Source organism: Meriones unguiculatus, chromosome 3 (assembly GCF_030254825.1).
Source record: "Meriones unguiculatus strain TT.TT164.6M chromosome 3, Bangor_MerUng_6.1, whole genome shotgun sequence".
Classification (NCBI taxonomy): domain Eukaryota; kingdom Metazoa; phylum Chordata; class Mammalia; order Rodentia; family Muridae; genus Meriones; species Meriones unguiculatus.
Genome location: NC_083351.1, coordinates 56083251 through 56095637, shown reverse-complemented (window position 1 = coordinate 56095637; position 12387 = coordinate 56083251). Strand labels below are relative to the sequence as shown.

The following is a 12387-nucleotide window of genomic DNA, read 5'->3' as shown; positions in this document are numbered from 1 at the left end:
GGAGACCAACAGACTCTGAGGAGCCCAACATGACAGCTTCAGTAAAATATCATTCAGGTGCTTCTTACACATCCGTCTCATATCACACAGTATGGCATCAAGATGCAAAGAGCATTGCAAATGACTCGCTAGCATGTGGGAGCAGAGCTCAGGGAAGTGTTTCAAAAACCCACTGGCTCCTCCAACTGGCAAACTGGTAATAAAACATGGTGTTCACATACAGTATGGTGGGATTTACCCATTTGAGAGAAGGCTTCACTTGTAATCCTAGGTGGCCTGAACTCAGAAATCTCCCTGCCTCTGCCTCCTAAGTACTGGGATTAAAGGCATTATGCCTAACCTCAATATGATATATTTTTAAACAATGTAAAAAAATAAAATAAAATATTGGCTCCTGCCATCCAGGGATGAACCTCAAAAACAAAATCCTAGATGAAAGAAGTCTGATACAGAAGGTCACAGGCTGTATGTCTGCCTTTTCATACAAACACAAAATAGGGGTAGTAAAGTGTCCTAAAATTAATTATGGTAACAGCTGCACAACTGAATGCATAGACTAGGAGTCATTACATCGTGTGCCTTAAAAGGATGAATTGCATGACACACAAATTAGGGTTGTATGAGACAAGACGTCTTAGGGTTTCCATTTCTGGGAAGAGACACCATGACCACAGCGACACTTATAAAGGAAGACATTTCACTGGAGATGGCTTACGGATTGGCCATTATCATCATGGTGGGAACCATGTCAGCACACAGGCAGACACGGTGCTGGAGAAGGAGCCGAGAGCTCTACACCTAGACTGGCACACAGCAGGAAGAGAAAGACCCTGGGCCCAGCTTGAGCTTCTGAAACCCCAGTGACACACTTCCTCCAATAAGGCCTCACCTCCTAACAACTAATTCCCTGTGAGCCTCTGAGGACCATTTTCATTCAAACCACCACACATGAATTTTGCCTCCATAGTGGTTTTTAAAAGTAGCGGCCAAATATACTACATACACAAGATGTTTAATACTGTGTCATCCAGATGTAATACAACAAGACAAAACTACTCAGAACAAGAGCAAACTCCAGCTGCTAAATCTCCTCACTCCAAGCCATCTGACCCAGACACCTTAAGCAGAAAACTTTAGTTTGCAGATCCCTAAATTATTGTAACAAAAACCAAATGAGAAGCAGTGGTTTAGATCACCATTCAGACAAGTCACAGGAGAATGGTAATGGCAGTGTATACATGGGCACGGTGCCTGATGAGAAAGAAAACAGTCTCAAGCTCCAACCTGGAGAAGGCAGAGGGAGGCTTTCTGGAAGCCGTGTCTACTCTGAAGTAGACCATGAATAGGCATGAGGCAGGTGGACATGGACGAGGAGGAATGACCACGGAGAATACAAAAGACCCCTGTCCTGCATAGCCTTGGTGGTGGGTGCTGTGACTCAGTAGTTCAAGTGATGTCTGCTAAGTATAAGGTTGGACAGGGGCTGGACCTGATTCAGAGAGACCTCAAATACTCATCGATGAATAAAAATCCACAAAAAGATACAATGAATTCTGGAATGGCTGCAAAATGTGTGTATGTGCGTGTGCATGTATGTGAGAGAGAGAGTGTATGTGTGCAAGTGTGTGGGTGTGGGTGCATGTGTGCAGTTCAAGCACATATGTGTATGGAAGCCAGAAGAGAACCTGGGATGTCACCCATCAGGTGCTGCCTGCTCCTTTCTAGACAAGGCTTCTCACCTGGAGCTCAACAAGGAAGGCAGGCTGGCCGGCAAGCCCCAGGATCCAATGCCCTCTCCCTCCCCAGGGTTAGGACAACAAGCCCCAGCCACTGCGCCCAGGATTCTGGGAATCAACCTGAGGTCCTCACAGTTGCAAAGCAAACACTTTGTCAAACAAGCCATCTCATGCCCTCTCTGACAGGCTTGCAATAGGAGCCTTAGCACAAATAAGAAAAGCCTAAAAGGGAGCATGCTCGGAATAGGTGCTTCGCACGGATTTCACCAGATGCTCTGACGCTTCAGCATAAACTTCTAAAGGTATGAGAGTTTTGTGGGTCAAACACTAGACAACAGGATGGGCTAGAAGGCTCATGCCAGCAATCCCAGCACTTAGTGGCAAGAGGCAGGAGACAGCCAGGGCTACACAGAGAAACCCTGTCTTGAAAAACCAAAAACAAGAAGTAGGGGAGGAGGAGGAAGAAGAGGAGCAAGAGGCAAGGGAATGGTAAGTTCAGCCGGGAGCCACACAGCAACACCCTATATCAAAATCAAAAACCAGAAAACAGAATAACACATTCCAACTGCTTTTTTATCACAATGTAACCAAATATAATCGTTTAATTTTTTTAATTGAATTGTGTTTTTTTGTTGTTTGTTTGTTTGTTTATTTGTTTGTTTGTTTGTTTTTTACCAATAGGATACCAGATCTTTGTGTGAAGAATCCACTCACCCTGTCTTGAAGACATTTAAAACCTGGGGAAGGGGGCTAGGGAGACGGCTCAGACAGTAAGACCCTCGCTGTACAAACATAAAGACACCAGTGGACCACCAAAGCCCACAGCAATCTCAGCGCCGGGACAGACAGACATATACTTGCATGTACACCTTCATGAACATACACAAATACTTCACACAGGCACACAACAAGAATAAAAATAAAATCTAGAAAAGTGCAATACATTTAAATATGAAGAGTGGGCCAGACCTGGGGGCGATAGCGCGCGCCTATGATCCCAGCACTGGAGGCGGCAGAGGCAGGCAGATCTCTGAGTTCAAGGCCATCCTGGTCTACAGAGTTAGTCCAGGACAGCCAAGGCTACACAGAGAAATCCTGTCTGGAAAAAAAAAGGAAAAAAAAAAAAAAAAAGGAGGGCCAGGAGATATAAAAGAAACCGTGAAGAAAGAAAAGGAACCAACAGTGTATTCAATGACCAGAACTGGGTGTTCATTCACACTTAAAAAAAATGTTTTAACAAGGCCAGGCGGCACTGGCTTTGATCCCAGCACTTAGCAGACAGAGGCAGGTGGAACACTGTGAGTTTGAAGCCAGGCTGGTCTACACAAAGAGTTCTAGGCCACCCATGGATACACAGTTAGACCCTGTCTTGTTTTTTTAAGTGCTCTGACAGTTTGGGTTCACAGAAGTTATGCTTGCGGATGAAGTTTCTAAACTCGGCAGCCTTGAAAGGCTTAGGTTCTTACAGGGCAAGTCAATGAAAGCGCGGAAGACAAGAAGCACACATGTGCAAAGGTCAGACGTTCTACTGACCAGGTTCAGGTTACCAGCACGCAGAAAGCCAGGAATGAACCCGTGATCCCGAACCCTGGGCTCAGCTAAGAAGTTACATTAACTGGGTAGAGAAAGGGATTTGAGGTTTGACTCTCAGCTCCAACATTTATTAACAGCAAACTGAACTGAGCATTTCCTAGGCTCACCTTGTCATTGAGGTTTAATCATCTGCTTTGGTGAATCTTTTAAGATGGAGAAAGGCTAACACGCACGACAGTAATCTCTCCGTCTCTCCGCATCGAAGTTCAAAGCTGCTGCTATAGCCACCCAAGACTTTTTAACAATACAATAATGACAGATTTTCATTTGTTTGATTGGTTGGTTTTGTTTTTAGTTTGGTCTTGGTTTTGGTTTTTTTGGAGACAGAGTCTCTGCGTGTAGCATTGGCTGTCCTGGACTCAGTTTGTAGACCAGGCTGCCTTGGACTCATAGAGATCCTCCCCAAATACTGGGATTACAGGACTGTGGCACCCCACCAGGCTCAATAATGACAGTTCTTAAAGTGTCTTCCTTACTACTCATGGTAGACAGGAGACAGAAAGGCAACATTCGGGCAGAATGAAGTCCGCGAACTAAGACACTGCAGAGGCTACATAAAGACTAGGAAAGATCCTGAGACGGGGCGGAGCGAAGCAGGAATGTGGCCTGAACAGATGTAACTGAGAAAGCAAAACAGAAGTTTCTCGAGAAAGCCAGAAAGCTGATGAATAGGTGGATTTAGGCAGAACGGGAGTTTGCAGGAAACTGTAAGGCTCTCAATTATGCATAGAAATCGCTTTCAGCTTAACAGCTCCCCATAGCCCCTGATGCCACACACACACACACACACACACACACACACACACACCCTTCCGAGGCATTCAAATCTAGCCCTCCCTGGGGCTCCTGAAATGGAAATGTCAATTAGGAAAAGGTAATCCTGCCAAGAAGTACATTATAAATCAAAGGATGGGCTAGCCAGACCTTCGTGCTGAGAGAAGCACTGTGTTACCCCAGAACTGGCTCTTTAGGAGGCGATCTGACCCTCTCCACACCCTCAGTTTCATGCAAGGCTGTAAAAAGCTGATATGCTCTTATGTACTGAAACGTTGCTGCAGAACCTTCTGAAGTGAGCGGCTTCTGTACCTGAGAGAAGAGGAACTGCTCAGCTTTCCAGGACGTTCCTAACAAGATATTTCCATCACGGAGCATCATGGAGCTCATTTACCACAGTGGGAAAAAAACAGCCTGGTTTCTTTCTGGATCTGGATGAAAGGGGGATATCCTTTCCTCCCTATTAAAAGCTCCTGATGGACCAAGCCCACAAACCATATATTCAGAAACACAAACACACTAAAAAAAAAAAAAAAAAAATCAATGGCAGCGCCTCAGCCATTCAGGAACAGTATACCTGATCCATTTGATGCCAGCACTTATGAAGCTTACAGCCTGGTCTCAGACAGCATTAGCAAGCACATTTTACCACTGGGATCCATCACTGGATTAACATTGACTAAAGAGTGAGGCAAGAGATATCACAGGACGGTGCAAGGAGCTAAGGGTTTCGAGGCAGAAAGACAGTGAAGAGCTTGGGGAACTGCTATTGACCCCAGGCAAGTTCCTGATCCCAGCTGCAGTTTCCTCGGGTGTAAAGCCTGTCAAGATGGTGACATAATGCGCCCTGTGCGGTCTGGTAGTACCTGGCCTACAACTATTAGTCATTTTTGAAAAATGGATAAAACAGCGGCTCCTTTAGCTCAACAACGTGTCCATTGGCTGTGAAAGTAAAAAACCACAATTTCGTCTCTTCGAAGTAGCCCAAAAGAAGAGAAAACACTAGCATCAAAGTACTGCCCAGAAAGCCTTGGGGGAACTGGCTAACCCACAAGAGCCTTAACCCTCCAATTCGCTAAAAAATGTCTAGCTTGGGTCAGGGAGATGGCTGTGAGTAAAAGGCAGAGAGAGAGAGAGAGAAAGAGAAAGAGAGAGAGAGAGAGAACTCCTGAAGTCCTCTAACCACCACACACCTGCATGATGCACAAGCACAGGCGCTGTAGCGCACGCCTTTGATCCCAGCACTCAGGGAGGCAGAGGCAGGAGGATCTCTGTGAGTTCAAGGCCAGCCTGGTCTACAAAGCAAGTCCAGGACAGCCAAGGGTACACAGAGACACAGAGAGACCCTGCCAGAGAGAAAGAGAGAAAATGAGAGAAAGAGAAAGGAAGGAGAGAAGGGAGGGAGGGAGGGAGGGAGGGAGGGAGGAAGGAAGGAAGGAAGGAAGGAAGGAAGGAAGGAAGGAAGGAAGGAAGGAAGGAAGGAAGGAAGGAAAACTTAAAAAATCTAGCTAGGCTGGGCACATCTGCACACATCTATAATCCCAGAACAGGGCGAGGTAGAGGCAGTCGGATCTGGAGCCAAGGCTATACCGTCTCAAAAAAAAAAAACAACAAAAAACAAAAAACCTAACTAATCACACTACTGGGGTGTTAGTGATTATCTCTACAAAGCTCCCAGCGAAAACCTTGATGGTTAGTAGGTGCTCATCAGCAGTAGTTACTGACATTTATTAGTTTTCCCAATAAAAAAGAAAAACGACGGATGCCCAAACAAGCTGTGGAGTCAGGATTCTCGGATTTATGGAGAAATTACATTTACTCATTTCATAAATGTGTACTGTGAACCCGCAGTGTAGTAGGTTGCGTTCTTAACACTGAGGAAAGATAATGAGGAAGGAACAGGACCAGGTCTCTGCTTTCCCAGGACTGGCATCCTAGCAGCGGAAGACGGCCGGCAGTTGGAAAAACAAGATCATTCCAGGCAGCTTTTAGGCAGCGTGGAGTGGGTGGCTAACATGGACATTTAGCTTAGATGCGCTGCAATCTGTCTGAAGGTCTCCGTCGGCCAAAAGGAGGTCCTCACCTTGTAGGATGCTTTGAGGGGGACCAGAAGTCTGACTGACCTATGCAAAAATCATCTTTTGCAGCTACCGTGTAAACCACGGTACCCAAATGTCCTCAACCAGAACCCTAGGGCACAGCGGCATCCCAGGGGACTCCCAATTCCCCTAGCGCGGTACCCAGATACAAGGTGAGAGACAACTTTGCATCCCTCTCAGCCCCAACAGTCAGGGAGGCGCGAGGCTGGTTAAAAAGTGTCTGAAGGGCACAAGGTGATGCCACAGGCGACGCCAGAGGCAGCTGACGCCGGCTGACTGCCTGGAGCCCCAGGGAAAGGGCGCTCTCGGTCCCAGCAGACACGCTGGAGCGTGGTGACCCGGTTGGGAAGGCCGGAGAGCGAGGCGCCTGCCGCACGGGGCCCAAGCTCACAGATGTGGCAGAACCTCCCTCCTGGCCCAATTAAGCAGGTTTCCTGTGCCTCCCACCCCCGCACGGCACCAGGCTGTGCCCGGGACAGCTCCTCCGCGCGGCATCCTCACGCACCCGCACGCAGGCTCCCGCGCCCCGCTCCTCTCCCAGTCCACCCAGGTCCGGCTGTCACTCGAGGGGCACAGCTCCAGGATGAGCAGCGCCGGGGTGCTTCCTCCCAGAAAACTGGCACCGACAGCTCAGGGGACCTCCCAGTCTCAGGACTGACGGAGGGGCCGGCTTCCCGGGAGCACTCCGGGCACACTCCGGACCTTAGAGACTGGCAGCGCCCCCGAACCTTCCCCGTGCTGCCACCACACCTCACCCCCAGGCCGGCGGACGCCTTGCGGCTCACCTGAGCGTTCCGCTGCCGAGGACGCCGCTTAGTCGCCCAGACCGGGAAGGACGCAAACCCGGCTTCTCCGGTCTCTGCAAGACTCAGCCGACGGCAGTTCCAGCAGCGGCCGCAGGAGACTGGGGCGCCGGGCGCCGCCAGATGGTGGGCGGAAGCCCGCGCTGCGCACCAGCTCTCCTGGCGCCGGGGCCCCCGGTGCCCTGCCACGGGCTGGCGTGCGATCGCTCGGCCGGTTCTCAGTACTTTGCCCAGAACTTTAGGGCGCGCGCCGCGGGCGATTAGCTGAAGCGCCGGAGCTAGGGGAGGGAGCTAGGAAGGAGGAGCCCAAGTCCCAAGCGGGGCGGAACATCATGAAAAGGGCGGGGGGCAGCGGAGTGGCTCCCACTCCCACCAATCAGGAGTCATCCGGGGAAAGGCGGCGGGGCCCTGGACTTGGAAGCTGCGGGCGGATTCTGTGACGCCACCCTGGGTTCAGGGCGTGTAGAGGGGCGGAGGGTGGTGGTAGGTGTGGCTGGGTGGGGCAGCGTGCGCCCCATCGGCTCTCAGTGCAGGTTTATTGAATGACTCGGAGGAAGATTAGTTTTAAGAAGAGTCCCGGGACTCACGTAGTCCAAGAGGGGATAATCACTTGACCACTGAAAAAGACTGAAACTAAATAAGGGGGAAATGTGTGCCGAGCCCAGGGGCGAGGAGCAGAGCTGGTGTGGGGACACTGGGTTCGGACACCTGGGACCGACCCTGAGAAGCAATTGTGCTGGTGCGGGGTACGGGGGAGGCGGGAGGAGAGAAGGGTTGTTGGTTGTTGTTCTTACAGTCCCTGTCCAAGGGCCAGGGAAAGAGATGCAACGGCGTTGCGACTGAAACGCAGGAGCCTCTGGCTAGCGTGCCAGGCCCATCCGACTCCACAGCCCGCTTGGCAGAATCCTAGCTTGGATGCCAGCCACTGATAATCCGAGGTCAATTTGCAGACCGCACATGAGTCCCGCGCCGCAGGTGGCCCTGTGGAAAGGGAATGATGAATGCCAGAAACAGATGTGACCTTGCTCCTTCGGTGAAAGCAACAAGGGCTCTGCCCTCTCAGAACCTACCTTTTAGAGAGGAAGCAGATGATAAACCAAAGCGAGTATACATTTATAGTCAGGAAAACGTTGGTGAGTTGTTAGCATGGAGACCGGGCCGTGCAGAGTGCTGGAAGGAATGAGTGATGGCAGGCGCAGGCCCCTGAGGGCCTCTGGGAGGAGGAGGCTCTCAGACTTGCAGCAGCTATAGGACATAGGAAGCACTTTCCCAGGGGCTAGGAACTGCAGATGCTATTTAGCCCTTTTAAGACCCGTCTGGCCTGCCTCACCCAGCTGGGCAGTTTGACTCCTTTGGCTCAGCTGCTGACACTCTGGATGCTCCAGAATGCCAAATGTACGAGCCAGCCGCCTCCTGCAGCGCTCAATATTGTCAGTGTGAACCCCGTATTGAGAATTCTGAGGCTCTTTCCACATCCACGCTTCATTCACTACGCTTTGGATATTCGCTTTCTGGAACTTTCCGCGGATGCACTCCCTCGGTCTGTCTGCTTTGGCTCTGGCAGGTGGCCAGGGAGGCTTGGCTAGGACTGCAGATTCCCTAGATGTTGTGAGCCCTAGCACTGGGGTGCCAATCTCAGTGTGATGTGGGGCTTCCTAAACTACCCCAGCTGGAAGGAGCACCAGCTGAGAACAGTCCTGATAGCCGAACCTTGCCCATGCTCAGGCGCCTAAGCGCCTCGCTTTACTTCCGGTAACTCTTCCCCAAGACATCCTCCCTCTTCTTTTCCTTTCCCCACTTCCAAACCATCCTGTTGCATCTGGGCTCTCTTTCCTACAGGTGACACACCTTTTATCCCAAAGGAATGTCTTTGCTGCAGGGGAACCCAACCTTTGGACTTTGCAAACTGTGTTTATCATCTCCAAAGTTCACGCTCCAGATTACACAATAACTATATGCTTACACCCATGTATTGTGTTGAACCTGATTCATAGCTACCCGGAACCCAACGAGGCTGTAGCCTGTACCAAATGGCCTGGTAGCCACAGGTTGGACAGTCAGCCAGTTTTACTGTTCAAACTGGCTTCCTGTCCTTGGTTTCTTCTTCTGATTCTTCCAAGCTGACTGTGTGTTCCTGTTGATACTGAAGGCAGTTAATGAGACAGGATGAGAGATTCATTCATATTCAAAATGCTTTGCCTCCAAGAAAGAGGAATCTCAGCGAGTCTTTTCAGTTTCCCTTCCTCTTCTAAATAAACTTACTGGCGCTCCCTCCAGCTCCTACAAATCAAGAGGGGGAAAGATTAAAGTTGAAACCCACACAGAGTTAATTATCTTGCAAAAGCTCGTTACTGTCCTAAAATTAGCTTTCTCCACGGTCTTATTTTAGTGCAGTGATCTGAATGTACTAGAGAAAGATCAATGGCTGCATAGTAAGTTTCTGGAGCCCTCTTCTCCGAAGAGCTGTACAAACACTGTTCACCTTTGTAGATATTCCATCACCTGGGGGGATTTTTCTGCAGTTGGCCTAGCGCTTTTCTTTCTTTCCATTTATCGATTGTGTATGTGTGTATGTGTTTACATGTGTGTAACATGTATGTGTTTACATGTACCTGCATAGATGTGGAGGTCAGAGAACAACTTGCAGCAGTTGCTTCTCTCCTTCAAGCATGTGGGTGCTAGGGATCAAGGTGTCTTGACTCTCCCGAGACAGCTCGCTGGTCTGCCTGAGAGTTTTTAGCCTCTGACAGTCCTAGTAGTCTAGCAGGTGCTGCCTGATTACTTTGCATGTTTTCATAGTAAAGGAAACTGGCTATAATGCAGTGTGGACAAGAACTCCATGGGCTTCTAGAATCAGACCCCCTGGCTTCTTGGGTTGTCGTGATGCTTCCTGGTTAAGCAATCACCTTTCCTACTTTGTGAAATGGAAATAGTCATTGCGCTTACTGGGCTGCATGGACGAAGACAATTGTCGTGTAGACCAAGACAGAGTCTCCAACCTCGGTGTGACTGACATTTTGGCCCAGTAATTCTTGGTGTGAAAGTGAGGATGTCCAGTGCCTGTAAGCTGCATCTCTACCTTCTACCCACCAGACACAAAGAACACTCTGTCCTACCCAGTTGTGACAACCAAAATTTCTCCAGACATTGTTAAAAGACTCCTGTAGGATTCCTGGCTAAAAAAACTACTGGCCCAGAACATAGCCAGTGCTACAAATCGGGAGACAGCAGAAGTACATGCTTAAGCATAAAATTCTGGCAATGAACCTAAGGCAAATTTTGCTTCCATAATCCCATCTGCACAATGGGAACCCTAACAATCCCATCTCTTGAGGCTGTTGAAGAGTTAAATATGATTGGATTCTCCGTCTTCTCATGGAGAACAGGCATTGACCTGCCTGTTCTTAATACCTTTTTTTGTTTGTTTTTCAACACAGGGTTTCTCTGTGTAGCCTTGGCTGCCCTGGACTCCTCTTGTAGACCAGGCTGGCCTGGAACTCACAGAGACCCACGTGCCTCTGCCGCCCTGAGTGCTGGGATTACAGGCATGTGCCACAGCACCCAGCTTTTCACCATCTTCTTATGGAAAAAAGTCACTGTCATGCCTGGGCTCACTGTTTGCCCGTGGGCAGCAGGCACTGGCCTACATGGGCTCACTGTCTTCCCGTGGGCAGCAAGCATCAGCTTGCATGCTTTGTTTGCTGCTACTCCCTTCCTGTGTGATTCATGGCAGACAACAGGGGTTAAGTCAAAGCTGGTTTTATCACCAAGTTCAAATAGGGCTCAAAATTCTTGATGCCGTATTCTAGGAAGCTATTACTGACAGAACAGTGTGAACACACAAGAGAGTGCTGATGCGCCATCCAGAACATTTTTAACAACCTTACCATCCCAGGGCTGAAAGGAGCCCTGACAGCCCCGGTTCTCTGCAGACTGTGGTGACTCCATGTAAAAGTTTATCATGCCATCAGCCTCAGCTCTTTTATAGACCAGGAGCTCCAGGGTCCTCATCATAATCACACAGCCCAGAGATCAGATCGCCTGTTCTCTTAAATTCTTTTCGCCATACCTGTTGGCACATTTTAAAAAACGTTTTATTTACGTTTTTTATATCTCTTTCTCTCTACTCGACCCCAATCCCTTCCAACGTCCCAACACCAGGTAGGAGAGAGAAAGGGTCAGTGGGAGAGGGGCCGCAGTTCTCTTACCTGCTTCCTGCTGGTTAGGGTGGTCGGGTTCCTTGGAGCCAGTTCAATCCTTGTTTCAGCAGATCTCCAACTTCTTGTCTCACTGCAACAACAGCAACCAGGAGCCACAGGGGGAAGCAACAGCAGCCCTGTTCTTTCTTAGAGCTCCTCCACACTCTCTCTGCTCTGGCATTTATTCTCTCTCCAGAGTCCTCAGATTTAAACTATCTGTAGCTGGCAAAGAGCTCCTATCAGAGGCCAAATGAGGTAAATTGTTTGCTTCGGTAGACTATCTGAATCAGTCCCACATCCCACACCTGGGACCAAAACAAAAACATGTCTATATCCATAACACATACCCATCATCCAAGGAAGCTGAAAGAAGCATTTGCCTGGCCCAGCACTCAAGGAAAAGGCAGGTAGATCTTTGTGAATTTGAGGCTAGCCAGGTCTACACAATGAGTTCTAGATCAGCCATGCTACATAAGGAAAACTTACAGAAAGAAAGAAAGAAAGAAAGAAAGAAAGAAAGAAAGAAAGAAAGAGAGAGAGAGAGAGAGAGAGAGAGAGGAAGGAAGGAAGGAAGGAAGGAAGGAAGGAAGGAAGGAAGGAAGGAAGGAAGGAAAAGAAAAGAAAAGAAAAGAAAAGAAAAGAAAAGAAAAGAAAAGAAAAGAAAAGAAAAGAAAAGAAAAGAAAAGAAAAAAGAATAAGAAAAAGGTATGTTTGAAGCAGTAATAGTAGCCCTATTCCTACTCATCTCTCTCCTTCACTTTTATGTGAAAAATGAATTAAAGTATTTTTTGTTGCATACAATCAACTTGGAAGCTGTCATTCAAGAGTGTTAGTAAGAACATGACAAAGACTGTGCAAGAGTTCATCTACTACTTGATTAAATATAGATCATGCTCCACCTTTGTAGAAGAAACCATTCTTAGCAGGCACTTTGTGACAGACAAAGAATCAGAGGGTGCTCCTACCTTCATTGCTTTTACAGTTTCCTCCATAGGTCAGATGAAACAAGTATATAAATAACTACAATACAAACTGGAAACTGTCCTGAGAGGCACCAAAAGTGTGTTCAGAAAAAAAGATGAATTATTTTGAGAATTAGAGGCAGGGAGTCACTTCCGGAATGGGCTTGTTGATGCTTTTAACTCTTGATTTAAAATTGGTGTTTATTACAGTAAAGCTATCC

General features: G+C 48.5%; 1 protein-coding gene across 6 annotated transcripts in view; it reads right to left on the bottom strand.

Annotated features, from left to right (window-relative positions):
* Osbpl3 (oxysterol binding protein like 3) overlaps positions 1-7282 on the bottom strand; it is a 165373-nt gene extending 158091 nt beyond the window's left edge. For 3 of the 6 annotated variants that reach the window (XM_021631085.2, XM_021631093.2, XM_021631087.2), the window contains exon 1: positions 6988-7281. The gene's annotated coding sequence lies outside the window, so the exon portion shown is untranslated. Of the gene's footprint in view, positions 1-6987 lie in introns of all 6 variants that reach the window. The other 3 variants (XM_060380014.1, XM_021631095.2, XM_021631094.2) reach the window with 3 other exon arrangements.
* Positions 7283-12387: the final 5105 nt, after the last annotated feature.